The following is a 17,673-nucleotide window of genomic DNA, read 5'->3' on the forward strand; positions in this document are numbered from 1 at the left end:
ATTATAAAGAATACAATTGGGAAGTAATTTTTACTGTCAACTGGTCCACACATATCGGTAATGATTGGCTGACTAGAGTTTGACATTACTGTCGTGCGACGGTGGTGATCAGTTGATCCCCTAGGTCATACCTATAGGGCAACACTCTTAATTGATCATTTAATTGATCGTATAACGTTACGAGTTAAGTAAATTACTTGAAAATTGACGGACGATTTTGGAAGTAAAATTTACGTATCTCATTATAATCTGATTAAATAAGATACGGTCTGAGTAATCGAATTGTTTCATTACTCAGATGAAATTATTGTTTAAAGAAACAATTGAAATTGAATGAATTATTATAAATACAAATTGTTGTGATTTATAATTGGTAAAATATTTTGGTACAAGTAATTATGAATTACTAAGTCAATTTTTGTATATGACGTATTTTTATTAATACGTTGATTTTTAATATGTTAAAAATACATAACAAATTTATGCAACATATGACATGTGACATAAGACAAAATTGACATTTTGACAAAGATAATATGGAGTCCATATTATCTATGTGTGCCGAAAATATGAGGAGGATTAGGCTAATATTAAGTTGATTTTATTAAGTGGTAAGCACCATGATTACCTACTAAACTAGCCTTGCATGCCTACATATTCTTGTGAAGGCAACCATGAGCATGCATTGGCTCCTTTGTTCCTCTCTCCCACCCGGTTTTGGGGAAGAAAACCATGTTGGTTTTCTTCTTATTTTTGCCTTATGTTCACTAGTATACTTACTTGTGACATATTCATTATTCATTCATCTAAAAAAACAACAAGTTTTAGAAAGATAAAATTTCCACTACTCTTCCTCTCTCTCAACCGGTTTTGGGAGAAAAACCAAATAATTTTTGGTCAATTTTTCTTACAAAATTAATATTGTCTAGTATACATAATATTAATTTTATTAAGAGTGTGTCTTGGGTATAAATCCTTGGGAGAGTTCCTACTCTTGGGTCTTTGTTCATCCATTGAGGAAAGCACAAGAACAAAAGAGAAGGAGATCTCTTTTGTGCCCATATAAACCGAAAATCACAAGGTAAGATGAAAATTCTTCTTTTAAATTGTTTATTGTTTGCATGCATAAGATCACCATTTAATTTTATGATAAATTAACCTAATACATATATGAATATGTTGAGTATATAGATCTACTTATCCTTCAATTGGTATCAAGAGCCATGGTTGTTTGCATGCAAATCGGTTAAAAGTTTTTCCGAGTTATATGAATAACATACAATACTTGTTTAATTTGTGTTATTATGAAATATCACGAAAATCATCATGCATGTTAAAATTTCTGGTCCTAAAATGTTTTTAGGATATTTTGGTTAATTTATGGATTTTTATTGTTCATATTATACTATAATGGCATTAAAAATAAGATTTTATGAATAAAATGTCATTTTCGGACTAAAATTAGCTAACTTCGAATTTTCCAGTGATTTTTGGATATGTTATCACATATATTATTTTGAGATGACCTGTAAATTTTCATAATTTTTGGACTTCTTATGCTCGAAAAATGGTTTTTTCATTATTAAATTTGGATTTAGGTGAAAAATAGGTTAATATGAGATAAATTTCGAATCTGGTCATAGAAATTTAGTATGTTGTCACATGCAATTTTACAAGATGTGTGTAAAATAATAGGCTATATTGAAGTCTTTTTGCATGATTTATGGATTTTTAAAGAAAAATAGCATGAATAGTGACTTTATTGGTGAAATATTAATAAAACATACTCTATGACTAAAGAAAAACATCATATGTTGCATTTTATTATCTTTTTCAGATCTAAAATTGAAAAGTTAATGAATATAATTTTTCACATGTTTTTATGATTATTTAGTTAAAACCGATAAACCGCAACATTGTTTTTAGGATAAATTTGAAATTTTTAACCTAAGTTTTTGAACATTATGAGTGTCATGGTATTTTTCCAGAATGTTCATGAGTTTAAATTTCAAATTTTGAATTTATTTGAAATTTTGTGATTTATTTGAAGTTTATAGCTTATTTTTGTAATTTTTGGTCCATTAATAAACAATTTTTAGAAATATGAGTTAATTATGGTCAAATAATTAGTGAAGACTGAATTTTGAGTCCTAAGAGGTTAGGGTAATTAACTTATGCATAAATATGAATTTATGTAATTTTTGTGATTATAAAATGTTGAAATCACGCAAATCCGTAAAAACCGAGTAATATACGATATTGGCTATTTAAAGGCGATTTAGCATAAAATTGGGCATGTTCATACATATTATAATGCTGCATTTTCTTTATGATTGTCATAATTTAATTTATGTAATTTTTGAATTATGTAATTTTTACTTAGTATGGCCTTAGATTTTAATTGGTATTACCCGAAATGTATGGGAATATCGATTCGGTTGTAATTTTATTGTGATCTCGTATCACCGTCTTGTAATTTAATAGATTTATTTTATTATATTTACAAATGTATAATAGGAAATTATGTAATTTATTATGTAATTTTATTTATCTCGGAGTTCCCAAAGACGGATTTCTTCAAGATGGCGATACACAAAGACGGTGTTACCTCGAGATGTGTACCACAACCGAAGTTCAAGGGACCAATGGAGTTGGTTTCCGAATATGTAATAGTTAAATAGTTTTCTATTTTAGGAAGGCCATACTAGGATTTATTTTTATGCTTTGCATTTTATTTATGTGTCACATGCATCGCTAAATCGCCATAACTAAAACATGCATTATCATCTAATCGAGTTCATCGACCGTGTCAAATACAATTATCGTAGTTCACCGCTTTAGTTCACTTAAAACGTGATAGATAATAATTTGACATGACCTCTCGCTAAAACAATTAATTGAGACATAGCCTTACCAAATAGTAGAAACCATGAAAACCTATTTCGCGAGGGAGTGCACTCGGCCATCCCGGGGTACAAACCTTGTTACGTAGGGGAAGTGGGTGATGAATGTCTATCCACCGAATTCGTGTTGATGAGGGTTTCATCGGCTATCCCGTGCCCAAGTTAATGTGAATTTGGATCATGGACACATTTATTCGAAATTTGGATTGACCTCAACGGAAGTATTCGTGACCGTAGTCGCATGTGTTCCGGGCTATAGATAAACATTAGAGTAATTTTATCGACCAAGAGTTCTAAAAGTAGAATCGATTAAACGTTAATCCACCGAGTTATATTAATAAGGGTTCCATCGGCTATCCCGTGCCTAAGTTGATATGAATTTGGGTCTTGGAATCATTTATAATAGTTGGGTAGAGGTCACTATTTAAATGTTCATATCTTGTCAATCTTTTTACAAGTATGATTTAAAAAGACAAATGTTAATATTTCCTTTTCCTCCATACTTGTAGTTCATTACAATGAATTCATCAAATGCTACCGCACCGATAACTATTGAGTCTTACCACAATGTTTTTGACGACGTTTGCTCTAACAATGATTTCGACACTACTAGAGAACTTCATTTTGGGATAGGTTCGGATGCAAACCTTAACTTCATCACTTCTTCTAAACCACCTACTACTACTACTAGATCTCGTGTGAGCCCGTCTCAGGAAGACTACCTCATACAATCTATAGGGTCTTTGTCTCTGGAAGATAAAGATGCCAAAACTAGTGGGAGCTCAAGCAATCAAGCTCTTGCTTCAAAGGGCAAAAAGTTCAAGAAGAAGGGAAAGAAAATCAAAAACTTCAAGCAAGTTAATGATGAGTGCCATTATTGCTATGGCATGGGACATTGGCTTAGGAATTGTCCCTGTATTTGCGAAATATAAGGGAAGGAATCATCACTCCAAAAGGTAAAATTCCTAAGGAAATTTATGTTATTGATATAAATTATACTTCCACTACGACATGGGTACTAGATACCGGTTGTGGTTCTCACCTTTGTAATCATTTACAGGGTTTAAGAGATGTGGAGAGGCTTAGCAAGGGAGATGTGGATCTACGCCTTGGAAATGGAGCTCGAGTAGCGGCCGAATCCAAAGGAACTTATGTTCTAGCTTTGCCTAATGGATTTGAGATGTATTTACATAATTGTTTTTATGTGCCTACACTCTCTAAAAACATTATTTCAATCGCCATGCTAGACATGGACGGTTTTTGTTTTGTCATTAAGAACAATCGTTGTACTATTTCAAGGAATGATTTGGTTATAGGCCAAGCTTCTTCCATCAATGGCATTTACATTTTAGAGACCTCAAATCCGACAAATGATATTTATAACATTCAATCAAAGAAACTCAAATCAAGTGACCCAAGTGAAGCGTTCATTTGGCATTGTCGATTAGGTCACATAAACGAGAATCGCATCAAAAGATTAATTTCGACTAATGTGATTACACCATTTGATTATCAATCATATGGTACATGCGAATATTGCCTACTTGGCAAAATGACTCGTAATGCTTTTAGTGGTAAAGGGACACGAGCTAGTGAACTATTGGGACTCATACACACCGATGTATGTGGACCAATGAGTATCACCGCTCGTGGAAATTATGACTACTTTATAACCATCACCGACGACTTGAGTAGACATAGGTATGTCTATTTAATGAAACATAAGAGTGAAGCGTTTGAGAAATTCAAGGAATTTCAAAACAAAGTAGAGAACCAATTGGACAAAAAGATAAAAGCACTACGTTCCGATCGTGGTGGAGAATATCTTAGCCTTGAATTCGATTCACACTTGAAAGGTTGTGGTATTATATCACAACTTTCTCCACCCGGAACACCACAACTCAATGGTGTTGCCGAAAGGAGAAATCGAACCCTACTTGATATGGTTCGATCAATGATGAGTCAAACCGATTTACCAAACTCGTTTTGGGGATTTGCGATTCAAACCGCAATTATATCTTTGAATAATAGTCCCACTAAGGCCACCGGAAAAACTCCATTTGAGATGTGAAAAGGAAGAGTTCCTAATCTATCCTACATGAAAATTTGGGGATGTGATGCTTACGTCAAGACTAAGAATGACAAGCAGCTTGCCCCAAGATCCGAAAAATGTACCTTTGTAGGTTACCCCTCGAATTCTCGAGGATACTACTTCTACAAACCTCAAGATAACAAAGTGTTTGTGTCTTGCGAGGCTGTCTTCTTAGAAAGAGACTTTATTTCTAAGAGACAGAGTGGGAGAAATTTTGAACTTGACGAAGTTCAAGAGCCACAAACCGAGGTAGAGACGCAAGAAGATGTTCCTTCGTCGTCTAACGCGGTTATACCTCTTCCACTATGAAGAACGATTCGAGTAATTCGCCATCCCGATCGATATGTGGGACTTATCGAAGAAGATGGGACTGTAACACCCCGTAATTTCGGACCGTTATTATATTGCGGAAGTAATTTATTAATCAAGTAAAATTTGATATTAATGTATTTGAAGTAATAATAATTCAAAGAAATATAATTCTATTATATTTTGAAGTAAAGTATTTATTTTGATAGTTTCGAAATGTTTAAAAATAGTTTAAACCATGTAGAAACCTTTTATTTCGAAATAAGGGCATATCGGGGAAAATGGCAATTCTTGTGAAAATTGGGCAAACGATTTTGGAAATGGGTCATATGAGTACTCAATCTTCTTGTAATCTCGTGTTTAAGAACTTTGGCATTGTCGGAACTTGCATTTGACGAACGGTTCTAATTATCGTCGAAACGAGTCAAAACCGACTAATGAAATTCCGCCAAAAATCCCGCTCCTCTTTCCTTTTGGGCGGCACCTTTCCCCTCCTTCCCATTTCTTCCTAGGATTTCATTTGTTCTTGCTTTTGTTCCTCTTGTTCTTGACCGAAAATTCCAAAAAAAAATCAAATAACTTACAATCGTAATTTCATCATAACTTCTTCGTTTCTAGTCCGATTTTCGCAAAATTTATATTTTCGGAATCCTCTCTTCAAGATCTACATCCTAGTATGTTTTAATTTCAGTTTTCATTATGTCGATTTAAGATGATTTTTGGGCATAATTTCGGTTTTAGTAATTATTATTGTGTTTTTGTTGTTTTTAATAGGTGAAGATTATGAGGATGATATAGGGGACTCCTATATAGTAGAGGATGATGGGTAGCTACTGTTTTTAGGGTTTTCTCAAGGGTTATTTTGCCTTTTTCTAGCTTAAGGTAACATATTTCGAGTTACTCGACGAATAAATGTCACATTCTTTGCTTTTTGTGTGATTTTGTGTATGTTAATTGAGTGGTTTATTTCACATGAAAATATGGGTTAGATTCATGTCTTTTGTAAGTCTATGTTCACATATTAGTATGGTAATGAAATGGGAATGATTAATTGATGCTTAAAACGGTGTTAAAATGAACAAAAACGGAGAAACGGAGGTAGTGGGGGTGGCGGCCCAGCAAGCCCAGCAGGCCCGTGCAGGCCCACGGCAGCCCTGGGTTGGCCCGGGTCAGCCTGTTGCTTGTTTTCGCGATTTTTCATGCGTTGTTCGTCGTTTTGGGTTCATTAATGTTATAGTTAGTATAAGTAACATATGGGTAAACTTTTGAAATGAATAATGTTAGTAGTAAATATAATGAGGTTGGAAAAATTATTCTTATATTGGTAGTTTGCACATGTTAGGATAGGTTATGATATGAAATTGTAATGAATAGGCTTAAAATGAATTTTATAGCGATAATTGTAATGTTTGGATGATTATGCCGAAAACTGAGCCCTTAGTCCCTTTGATGAATCGATGTCGATCAATTGTGTGATTGGTCACCGCAATTTAACCTGCACTGTCGCAGGGCTGGGGTTGCGGGTAAAAATTCGGTTGGATGGAATTTTGTATGAATTGGATAATCGGCCTTATTCTTGTTTTAGGCCATTTATTATGTTTTTATTTCACATATGTTGTTGGTTGATTTGAGTAGTTTCTTATATTGTAGAAATGGCCCTAGATTCCCTGAAACCTTTAATATTGTTAATATTGCTAGAAATGGAGTTGGTATTGAATACTTCTTGCAGGTTGTTGTGTTTGTCATAGATAGGTCTTTATAGTCTTTGACGAGTATATGTTCACTGCTTAATAGCCTTTGTGTTCCTGACTTGGTGGGTTTATATCCAAGTTGGGGCATGACCTCGTTACTTATTTTGAGGGTAAGTGGTCAGCTTAAGTACTAGCCAACCCTTTGGTGGACTCCTTAGGGTACTCACTTTGTTTTAAAAAAATTGTGGGTCTTGGGTGCGGTGGTGTGTATCCGCATGTCTAGGTCTCTGCTGTGATTTAGGACTAGGGTTGTGTTGTGTCTTGGCCATGTTTTGATAGAACCTCTGAGCCAAGATACCGGTTCGATTACCTTCCCTACCTCGTGGTATAGACTCGAGTTACAGAGTGACTATTAACGGTGCTAAGAACTTATGCCTGTCTTTGATATATTGCCCTTTCTTGTATGGTGATTTTATGAATTGTAATAGGTGAGATGTAAGCCGGTTACAATTGATAAAGTTTGGATTACTGTTTGTTATATGTTTCACATGATAGCTTAAATTGGTCAGTTTAGTGTTCATAGGTTAGAATACTTGATAATTAAATTATTTATCATGTTGTTTACATGTTACATTAAAAATGACATTTCGTGGCTGGGAGGACTCGAAGTTACTCCCCACTGAATTGTGGCTTTCGTGTTTGTATAAAATGCGATTGTGGGTTGATGATGATTAGATGGGGTACACGGACGAGCTAGTGAGCAAAAGAACCTTGGACTTAGTTTGGTTATATTTTGTAGTAAACCCTTAAACATTTGGTTGTGTTTATATTTTGAAGGGACATATGTCTCCCTCTTTTACTTTGGTTTGTATTACTTAATTCTCACGACTTTAGCTATGATATGTAAATTAGTTTGTTAGTATTTGCAGGTTTTGGCACTCTTCATTTGGAAATGTTTGTGAATGGTTTAGAAAAGTTTTTGAAATTACAGGTTTTTATCTAGTTGAACCAATTACAAACATATCCTGCCAGTTTTTCTGTAGAATTTACGTGTTTTCTTAACGCTAGAAATGAGGGTGTCACAGTTGGTATCAGAGCTTGTTGCTCCCGACGCACGTTTGTGCACCCCACTTAAAATCACTTGACCTTTAAATAATAAACTTGAGAGATGGGTAGGATGGGTAGATTTAGGAATTTATGTGGTAGTCTGTTTGTGATTGCTAATTGTTAGGTATTAATTAAATTTTCTCTTTTGTAAGATGGCTCCGCCAAGAAGAGTTGATGATGCTATTTTACTAGTTCTTACTCAAATTCTCCAAAACCAACAAAATCAGCAGAATCAACAAGCTCCTCCTCCCCCGCCTCCTGAGGGTACTCCAGGCACCTATACTTGGGTGGCTAACCAATTAACCCGAATCAACACCCCCACTTATGGTGGAGAGATTGATCCAGTTGCTCTTACGGGGTGGTTTCGGGAGTTAGAGAAAAGCTTTACGTTGTATGATGTTAAGAAAGAACATAAAGTGAAGCTGGCATCTCACTTCCTAGTACGAGAAGCAGATCGATGGTGGTCCATGACTGGACCTACCGTTTCATCTGAACCGGGATTTGACTGGGAACGTTTCAAGGAATTAGTGGAGGCCCAATTCTATCCGCAAGAACTTAAACAGCAGAAGTTGAAGGGATTCATGGAATTAAAGCAAGGAAGCCTTCCTGTTCAGGCTTTCACTGATAAATTCAACGAGTTAGCTTATTATGCTACTAGATTGGTGAAGGATGACAATGAAAAAGCTTTCTTTTATCTTGAAAAGCTCTCTCCTAAAATCAAAAGCATGGTCCGCCGGGACTCCACCAGCTTTGTTTCAATTTACAATGATGCTTTATGGGCTGAGAATGCATTGAAAGACATTGAAAATGAAGCTCGTGCAACCAGTTCCAGTCTTGGCAAGAGGCCTTTATATCCATCTTCTAGGCCTTATACTCCTTCACCCAGGTTCACTTCTTCTCCCTCTGACCCAAACAAGAGGAGATTTGTTTCTACTGTGCAAGTTAACCGGGGTGGTCAATCTTCAGCTTTTAACAACAATAAAGGTGCTAAAGACCGAGTGTGCTATAACTGCAAGAAACCAGCACATCCTGGTAAATGCTTCGTTGATCCTATCATATGCTTTTCTTGCAACAAACCGGGTCACAAGGCTAATGTTTGCCTGGAGAAGAAGGTGACGGCTCCTACTACTCCTGCTGCCCCAGAGAGGCCGAAAGGCCGGATTTATGTCATGAGCCGAGCGGCCGAGGCACACCCCGATATCATTACTTTGGTACATTTTCTATTTTTGATGTTCCCCTGTTTGGTACTATTTGATACGGGTGCCTCTTTATCTTTTATTTCAATGAAACTCTCCGATAAATTATCACTTGAGTCATCACATGGAGAAAGCACATCTATATCCTTACCCTCTGGTGATGTCTTTTCCTGTTCTAAAATCTATCCGGAAATCCCTATTTCTATTGCGGGATCTATATTTCTAGCAAATCTTTTCCAATTTCCGCTTGAAGAATTTGATGTCATTTTGGGCATGGATTGGTTACATACTTATCATGCTCGATTTGAATGTCGGGACCAGAAAATAATTCTTACAAGCCCTTCAGTTCACCGTGTGTCTTATCAAATGGTTAAAAGACAAACCGGTGCTAAATTAATTTCTGCTATGAAGTTTGTCAATGCGATGAAAAAGGGTCATCAAGCCTTCTTGTGTATGGTGACTCCTTATGATTCTTCCTCTCTGCTTCCTAAAGAGAACGTTCCCGTAGTATGTGAATTTACCGATGTTTTTCCCGATGAGCTACCGGAATTCCTCCGAAAGGGAAGTTGAATTTACTATTGATCTTATTCTGGTACCGGCCCTATTGCTAAAGCTCCTTATAGACGGCACCGTCTGAAATGAAAAGAGTCAAACTCACCTGGATGATTTGATTGCCAAAGGTTTTATCCGACCTAGCTCTTCACCTTGGGGTGCTCTTGTTCTCTTTGTAAGGAAGAAGGATGGATCTATGCGGTTATGCATAGATTATCGTGAACTTAACCGGGTTACTATCAAGAATAAATATCCTCTTCCTAGAATTGATGATCTTTTCGACCAACTCCGAGGTGCTTCCACTTTTTATAAAATTGACCTTCGTTCGGGCTATCATCAAATTCCGGTCCAGAAGCCGACATTCCTAAAACCGCCTTGACGAGATATGGTAATTTCGAGTTTATAAAGTGATGCCATTCGGATTGACCAATGCTCCAAAGAAGTATTCATGGATCGATTAACCGTACTTTCAGAGAACACCTTGACAAATGCGTTGTAGTGTTCATTGATGACATCCGATATATTCTAAATCTGAAAAAGAACATGCCAAACACCTTCGTGTTATTTTAGAGATTCTGCGCCGTGAAAAATGGTATGCTAAATTCTCTAAATGTGAATTCTGGTTATCTAAAGTGACCTTCCTTGGGCACATCATTTCGAAAGAGGGCGTTATGGTAGATCCTGCCAAAATCGAAGCCGTTGTTAATTGGAAAAGTCCGACCAATGTTTCTGAAATCCGTAGTTTCCTTGGCTTGGCGGGTTACTATCGGCGGTTTGTGAAGGATTTTTCGAAGATTGCTAGGCCAATGACTCGATTCTTTGAAGAAAGAGTCTAAATTCGTGTGGTCTCGAGGAGTGTGAAAATGCCTTCCAGGAATTGAAAAAGAGGTTGACTACCGCTCCGGTGTTGACCTTACCTGAAGAAGGAGTGGACTTTGATGTTTACTGTGATGCTTCTAAGCATGGTATAGGTTGTGTATGTCTTGATGCAAAAAGGGAAAGTCATTGCGTATGCCTCTCGACAGCTTAGAGTTCATGAAGTTAACTACCCGACTCATGATCTTGAATTAGCTGCGGTGGTGCATGCTTTGAAGATTTGGAGACACTACCTCATTGGAGTCCATTGCAACATCTACACCGACCACAAAAGCCTGAAATATCTCTTTACCCAAAAAGAGCTGAACATGAGACAAAGAAGATGGTTGGAATTGGTGAATGACTATGATGCCGACCTAATTTATCACGAAGGAAAAGCTAATGTGGTGGTGATGCTCTTTAGAAAATCCTGTCATCCTTTGAATTCTTTTCGGGAATTACCTCCTGAACTTGCTTTAGAACTTCAAAATTAGGAATAAGCCATGTAAAAAGGGGCTCTAATCATCTTAATGCCATGTCAGCCGAACCTGACTTCTACCGTGAGATCCGTGCTTGCCTTCCCGATGATCCTACTTTCAAATCCATTCGAGCTAAAATTCAACTTGGGCAAGCTAAGGATTGTAAGATTGATGATGATGGGTATCTTCGTTATCAAGGTAGAATCTATGTTCCGAGTGCAGCTGATTTGAGAAAAAGAATTCTTGATGAAGCACACCTCTCTCCTTACTCCGTTCATCCGGGAGGTACCAAAATGTACAAAGACTTGAGATTACAATTCTGGTCGCCTAGGATGAAGATTGAAGTTGTGGAATATGTCAGTAAATGCCTCACCTGCCAGAAAGTAAAGATAGAGCATCAAAAGCCCGGGGGTTTGCTTCAACCCTTGGATGTTCCTCTTTGGAAATGGGAGTCTATTTCCATGGATTTTGTGATGGCTTTACCAGGACTTCCACGGGGAAGAATCTTTGTTTGGGTGATTGTGGACCGATTGACTAAGTGTGCTCGGTTTATTCCTATCAAAGAGACCTGGAGTTTAGAAGTTCTAGCTCGTGTCTATGTGGATGAGATAGTGCGCTATCATGGAGTACCTAAAGATATAGTTTCAGATCGGGACCCTCGATTTTGTTCTCGTTTCTGGACTGCATTACAGGAGGCCTTGGGTTGTAAACTATTAATGAGCACTGCTTTTCACGCCGCCACTGATGGTCAAACTGAGAGAACAATTCAAACTTTAGAGGATCTTCTTCGTGCCTGTGCCTTAGATTTCCAAACTTCCTGGGAGAAATGTTTACCTCTGGTTGAGTTCTCTTACAACAACAGCTATCAAGCCTCCATTAAAATGGCACCATATGAAGCTCTGTACGGTAGAAAATGCCGTACTCCAGTCTGTTGGGATCAAACCCAAAATGTTCCAATGTTAGGACTTGATTTGGTGACCGAGTCCATTGAACAAGTTAAAATCATTCGGGAGCGGATGAAAGCCGCTCAGAACCGTCAAAAATCATATCTTCGATGTCCGTCGTCGACCACTTTCTTTTGAGGTTGATGATCAAGTATTCCTTAAAGTGTCACCTATGAAAGGGGTGAAACGGTTTGGCGTAAAAGGGAAGCTGAGCCCTAAATATATTTGACCTTTAGGGTGATTTAAAAGATTGGTCCCGCTACTTACCGTTTAGAATTGCCCCAAATCGAGCAAGGTTCACAATGTCTTCCATGTTTCTCAGTTGAGGAAGTACATTAGTGACCCTAGCCATATCATCCAAGAAGAGATTCTTGAATTGGAGCCTAACTTGGCGGTTGAAGAAAGGCCAATTCGGATTCTTGAAAAAGCCAACAAGCAACTTAGGAGCAAAGTTGTACCTCTAGTCCGTGTTCTTTGGCGTTGTGGAAATGTCGAACAAGAGACTTGGGAGACTGAAGCTTCTATGTTAGCTAAATATCCTGAATTATTCTCGTAAGGTATTCCTTTTTCTTACTCTTTTTCCGCGTTACTAAGCCGTATTTGGTCATAATTAGTAAAGATATTATTCTTATTCTAGAATTTTAAACTAAAATTTTGAAAGGCTTTTATGATTTTTAATGGTTTTAACATTAATGAGTGTTAAATCTTGTTATTGGTGACGTCCCAATAATGGGTTTTCTCATTTATTGGTGTAGAAATATTTTTTGTATTTTGGTATGAAATGTGGATGTTCTTGTCTGATCAACAAGAGTATCACCGTTTCATTGAAAAGATACTTATATTTTTCTTATGATTATATTATTAAGTTGTTGTTTACTATAATTTCTCCTTCTAAGTTTCGAGGACGAAACTTTTTAAAAGGAGGGGTGATTGTAACACCCCGTAATTTCGGACCGTTATTATATTGCGGAAGTAATTTATTAATCAAGTAAAATTTGATATTAATGTATTTGAAGTAATAATAATTCAAAGAAATATAATTCTATTATATTTTGAAGTAAAGTATTTATTTTGATAGTTTCGAAATGTTTAAAAATAGTTTAAACCAAGTAGAAACCTTGTATTTCGAAATAAGGGCATATCGGGGAAAATGGCAATTCTTGTGAAAATTGGGCAAACGATTTTGGAAATGGGTCATATGAGTACTCAATCTTCTTGTAATCTCGTGTTTAAGAACTTTGGCATTGTCGGAATTTGCATTTGACAAACGGTTCTAATTATCGTCGAAACGAGTCAAAACCGACTAATGAAATTCCGCCAAAAATCCCGCTCCTCTTTCCTTTTGGGCGGCACCTTTCCCCTCCTTCCCATTTCTTCCTAGGATTTCATTTGTTCTTGCTTTTGTTCCTCTTGTTCTTGACCGAAAATTCCAAAAAAAAATCAAATAACTTACAATCGTAATTTCATCATAACTTCTTCGTTTCTAGTCCGATTTTCGCAAAATTTATATTTTCGGAATCTTCTCTTCAAGATCTACATCCTATTATGTTTTAATTTCAGTTTTCATTATGTCGATTTAAGATGATTTTTGGGCATAATTTCGGTTTTAGTAATTATTGTTGTGTTTTTGTTGTTTTTAATAGGTGAAGATTATGAGGATGATATAGGGGACTCCTATATAGTAGAGGATGATGGGTAGCTACTGTTTTTAGGGTTTTCTCAAGGGTTATTTTGCCTTTTTTCTAGCTTAAGGTAACATATTTCGAGTTACTCGACGAATAAATGTCACATTCTTTGCTTTTTGTGTGATTTTGTGTATGTTAATTGAGTGGTTTATTTCACATGAAAATATGGGTTAGATTCATGTCTTTTGTAAGTCTATGTTCACATATTAGTATGGTAATGAAATGGGAATGATTAATTGATGCTTAAAACGGTGTTAAAATGAACAAAAACGGAGAAACGGAGGTAGTGGGGGTGGCGGCCAAAGAAGCCCAAAGAGTTCGAGGCCCACGCGACCACAGGTTGGCCCGGGTCAGCCTGTTGCTTGTTTTCGCGATTTTTAATGCGTTGTTCGTCGTTTTGGGTTCATTAATGTTATAGTTAGTATAAGTAACATATGGGTAAACTTTTGAAATGAATAATGTTAGTAGTAAATATAATGAGGTTGGAAAAATTATTCTTATATTGGTAGTTTGCACATGTTAGGATAGGTTATGATATGAAATTGTAATGAATAGGCTTAAAATGAATTTTATAGCGATAATTGTAATGTTTGGATGATTATGCCGAAAACTGAGCCCTTAGTCCCTTTGATGAATCGATGTCGATCAATTGTGTGATTGGTCACGCAATTTAACCCGTACCTGTCGCAGGGCTGGGGTTACGGGTAAAAATTCGGTTGGATGAAATTTTGTATGAATTGGATAATCGGCCTTATTCTTGTTTTAGGCCATTTATTATGTTTTTATTTCACATATGTTGTTGGTTGATTTGAGTAGTTTCTTATATTGTAGAAACGGCCCTAGATTCCCTGAAACCTTTAATATTGTTAATATTGCTAGAAATGGAGTTGGTATTGAATACTTCTTGCAGGTTGTTGTGTTTGTCATAGATAGGTCTTTATAGTCTTTGACGAGTATATGTTCACTGCTTAATAGCCTTTGTGTTCCTGACTTGGTGGGTTTAGGTCTGCGCAGATTTAGGACTAGGGTTGTGTTGTGTCTTGGCCATGTTTTGATAGAACCTCTGAGCCAAGATACCGGTTCGATTACCTTCCCTACCTCATGGTATAGACTCGAGTTACAGAGTGACTATTGACGGTTCTAAGAACTTATGCCTGTCTTTGATATATTGCCCTTTCTTGTATGGTGATTTTATGAATTGTAATAGGTGAGATGTAAGCCGGTTACAATTGATAAAGTTTGGATTACTGTTTGTTATATGTTTCACATGATAGCTTAAATTGGTCAGTTTAGTGTTCATAGGTTAGAATACTTGATAATTAAATTATTTATCATGTTGTTTACATGTTACATTAAAAATGACATTTCGTGGCTGGGAGGACTCGAAGTTACTCCCCACTGAATTGTGGCTTTCGTGTTTGTATAAAATGCGATTGACAGGTTGATGATGATTAGATGGGGTACACGGACGAGCTAGTGAGCAAAAGAACCTTGGACTTAGTTTGGTTATATTTTGTAGTAAACCCTTAAACATTTGGTTGTGTTTATATTTTGAAGGGACATATGTCTCCCTCTTTTACTTTGGTTTGTATCACTTAATTCTCACGACTTTAGCTATGATATGTAAATTAGTTTGTTAGTATTTGCAGGTTTTGGCACTCTTCATTTGGAAATGTTTGTGAATGGTTTAGAAAAGTTTTTGAAATTACAGGTTTTTATCTAGTTGAACCAATTACAAACATATCCTGCCAGTTTTTCTGTAGAATTTACGTGTTTTCTTAACGCTAGAAATGAGGGTGTCACAGGGACACTCGATGTGTTGCTTATAGATAGTGACGAGCCCGCCACCTACAAGGCCGCAATCTCTAGTCCAAATTCCTCCTTATGGCTTAAAGCCATGAAGTCCGAAATGGATTCTATGCATGAAAACCAAGTTTGGGACTTGGTAGATTTGCCTAAAGGGGCAAGACCCCTTCAATGCAAATGGATATTCAAAGTCAAAAATGGCATAGAAGGACATGATGATGTCTACAAAGCTAGGCTAGTGGCAAAAGGATTTACCCAAGTCCAAGGTCTCCATTATGATTAGACCTTCGCCCCCGTAGCCATGCTAAGATCCATACGAATATTGTTAGCGATCGCCGCATTTCATGATTATGAAAAATGGCAAATGGATGTCAAAACCGCTTTTCTAAATGGGCATTTAGAAGAGGAGGTGTACATGATACAACCCGAAGGTTTTGTTGATTCTAAAAATCCTAACAAAGTATGCAAGCTTAAGAGATCCATTTATGGTCTTAAGCAAGCATCTAGAAGTTGGAATCATCGATTCAATCATGTTATAAAGGAAAATGGTTTCACTCGAAGTGTTGAGGAACCATGTTTATACATGAAATTTAGTGGGAGCAATGTTGTGTTCCTAATCTTGTATGTCGATGACATACTACTCATTGGAAATGATATTCCGATGTTGTCTTCTGTTAAGAAGTGGTTAGGTAACCACTTCCAAATGAAGGATTTAGGAGAAGCACAACGCATATTAGGTATCCGGATCCATAGAGATAGATCCAAGAGGATATTGGCCCTAAGTCAAGAGTCTTATGTTGATAAGATTCTTCGACGGTTCAGCATGGACAAATCCAAAAGGGGATTGGTACCTATGGTAACCGGGACGATATTGAGCAAGACTCAATCTCCCTCCGAACCTCATGATGTTGAACGCATGAAGACGATCCCTTATGCTTCCGCTGTTGGATCAATCATGTATGCCATGATATGCACACGTCCTGATGTCTCGTATGCTTTGAGTATGACGAGTAGATACCAAGGAAATCCAGGTGAGAGTCACTGGATTGCCGTCAAGAACATCCTTAAGTACTTGAGAAGTACTAAGGATTCTATCCTAGTGTTTGGAGGAGACACTGAGCTGCGTGTTAATGGATACACGGACTCAAGTTTTCAAACAGATAGAGATGACATGAAATCACAAGCTGGTTTTGTTTTCATGCTCAATGGTGGTGCCGTAAGCTGGAGAAGCTTCAAGGAAGCTATAACCGCGGATTCTACAACGGAGGCTGAGTACATTGCAGCATCAGAAGCTGCTAAGGAAGCTATTTGGATCAGGCAATTCACGGAAGGTCTAAGAGTAGTACCTACCGCCAATGATCCCATCACTCTCTATTGTGATAATAGTGGGACCATCTTCCAAGCTAAGGAGCCGAAGTCTAGTAATAGATCTAGACATGTACTTAGAAAATATCATGTAATAAGAGATTTCATTGAAAGAAAGGAAATCGCGATTTGTAAGGTTGGGACGGATGACAAGATAGCCGATCCGCTCACCAAGCCTTTATCGCAGGCTAAACATGATGGACATATGGCGTCCATGGGACTTAAACGTGTACCAAGTCTATGTAAGATTTTGAAATGAAATAAAAGTGTTGTTTTTTTGTTCATGTTCATAATCACATTTGTCTTTTATCTTTAATTTATACATTGTTACATCCAAACGGGTTGTAGTGACAATTGAACCCCGTTAAAGTGAACACGGATTAACATAGTATTTGCCCATAGTCACTTGTATGAGGTGACGTCTCGAAGTGCCTAGAGTGTGATGCGATTGATGGCAAGTTCAAGTGCCATAGAGTCATGTGAGATGACTAGTCGATCACATAGGCAGACTGTTAGGAACATTTTCTCGGGCCTAATGACCGCTTATAGAGTTCTGGCAAATTTATATAGCCTGGTCGTGGCGAGAGCTACTATAGTATTCAAATGAGTCGATTCTTTTGACTAAAGACTATTCGCCTAAGATGGCACAGTTTCAGATTAACTTTGTTTTATGTTACTATGACCTTCGT

Source organism: Silene latifolia, chromosome 4, assembly GCF_048544455.1.
Source record: "Silene latifolia isolate original U9 population chromosome 4, ASM4854445v1, whole genome shotgun sequence".
Classification (NCBI taxonomy): Eukaryota; Viridiplantae; Streptophyta; class Magnoliopsida; order Caryophyllales; family Caryophyllaceae; genus Silene; species Silene latifolia.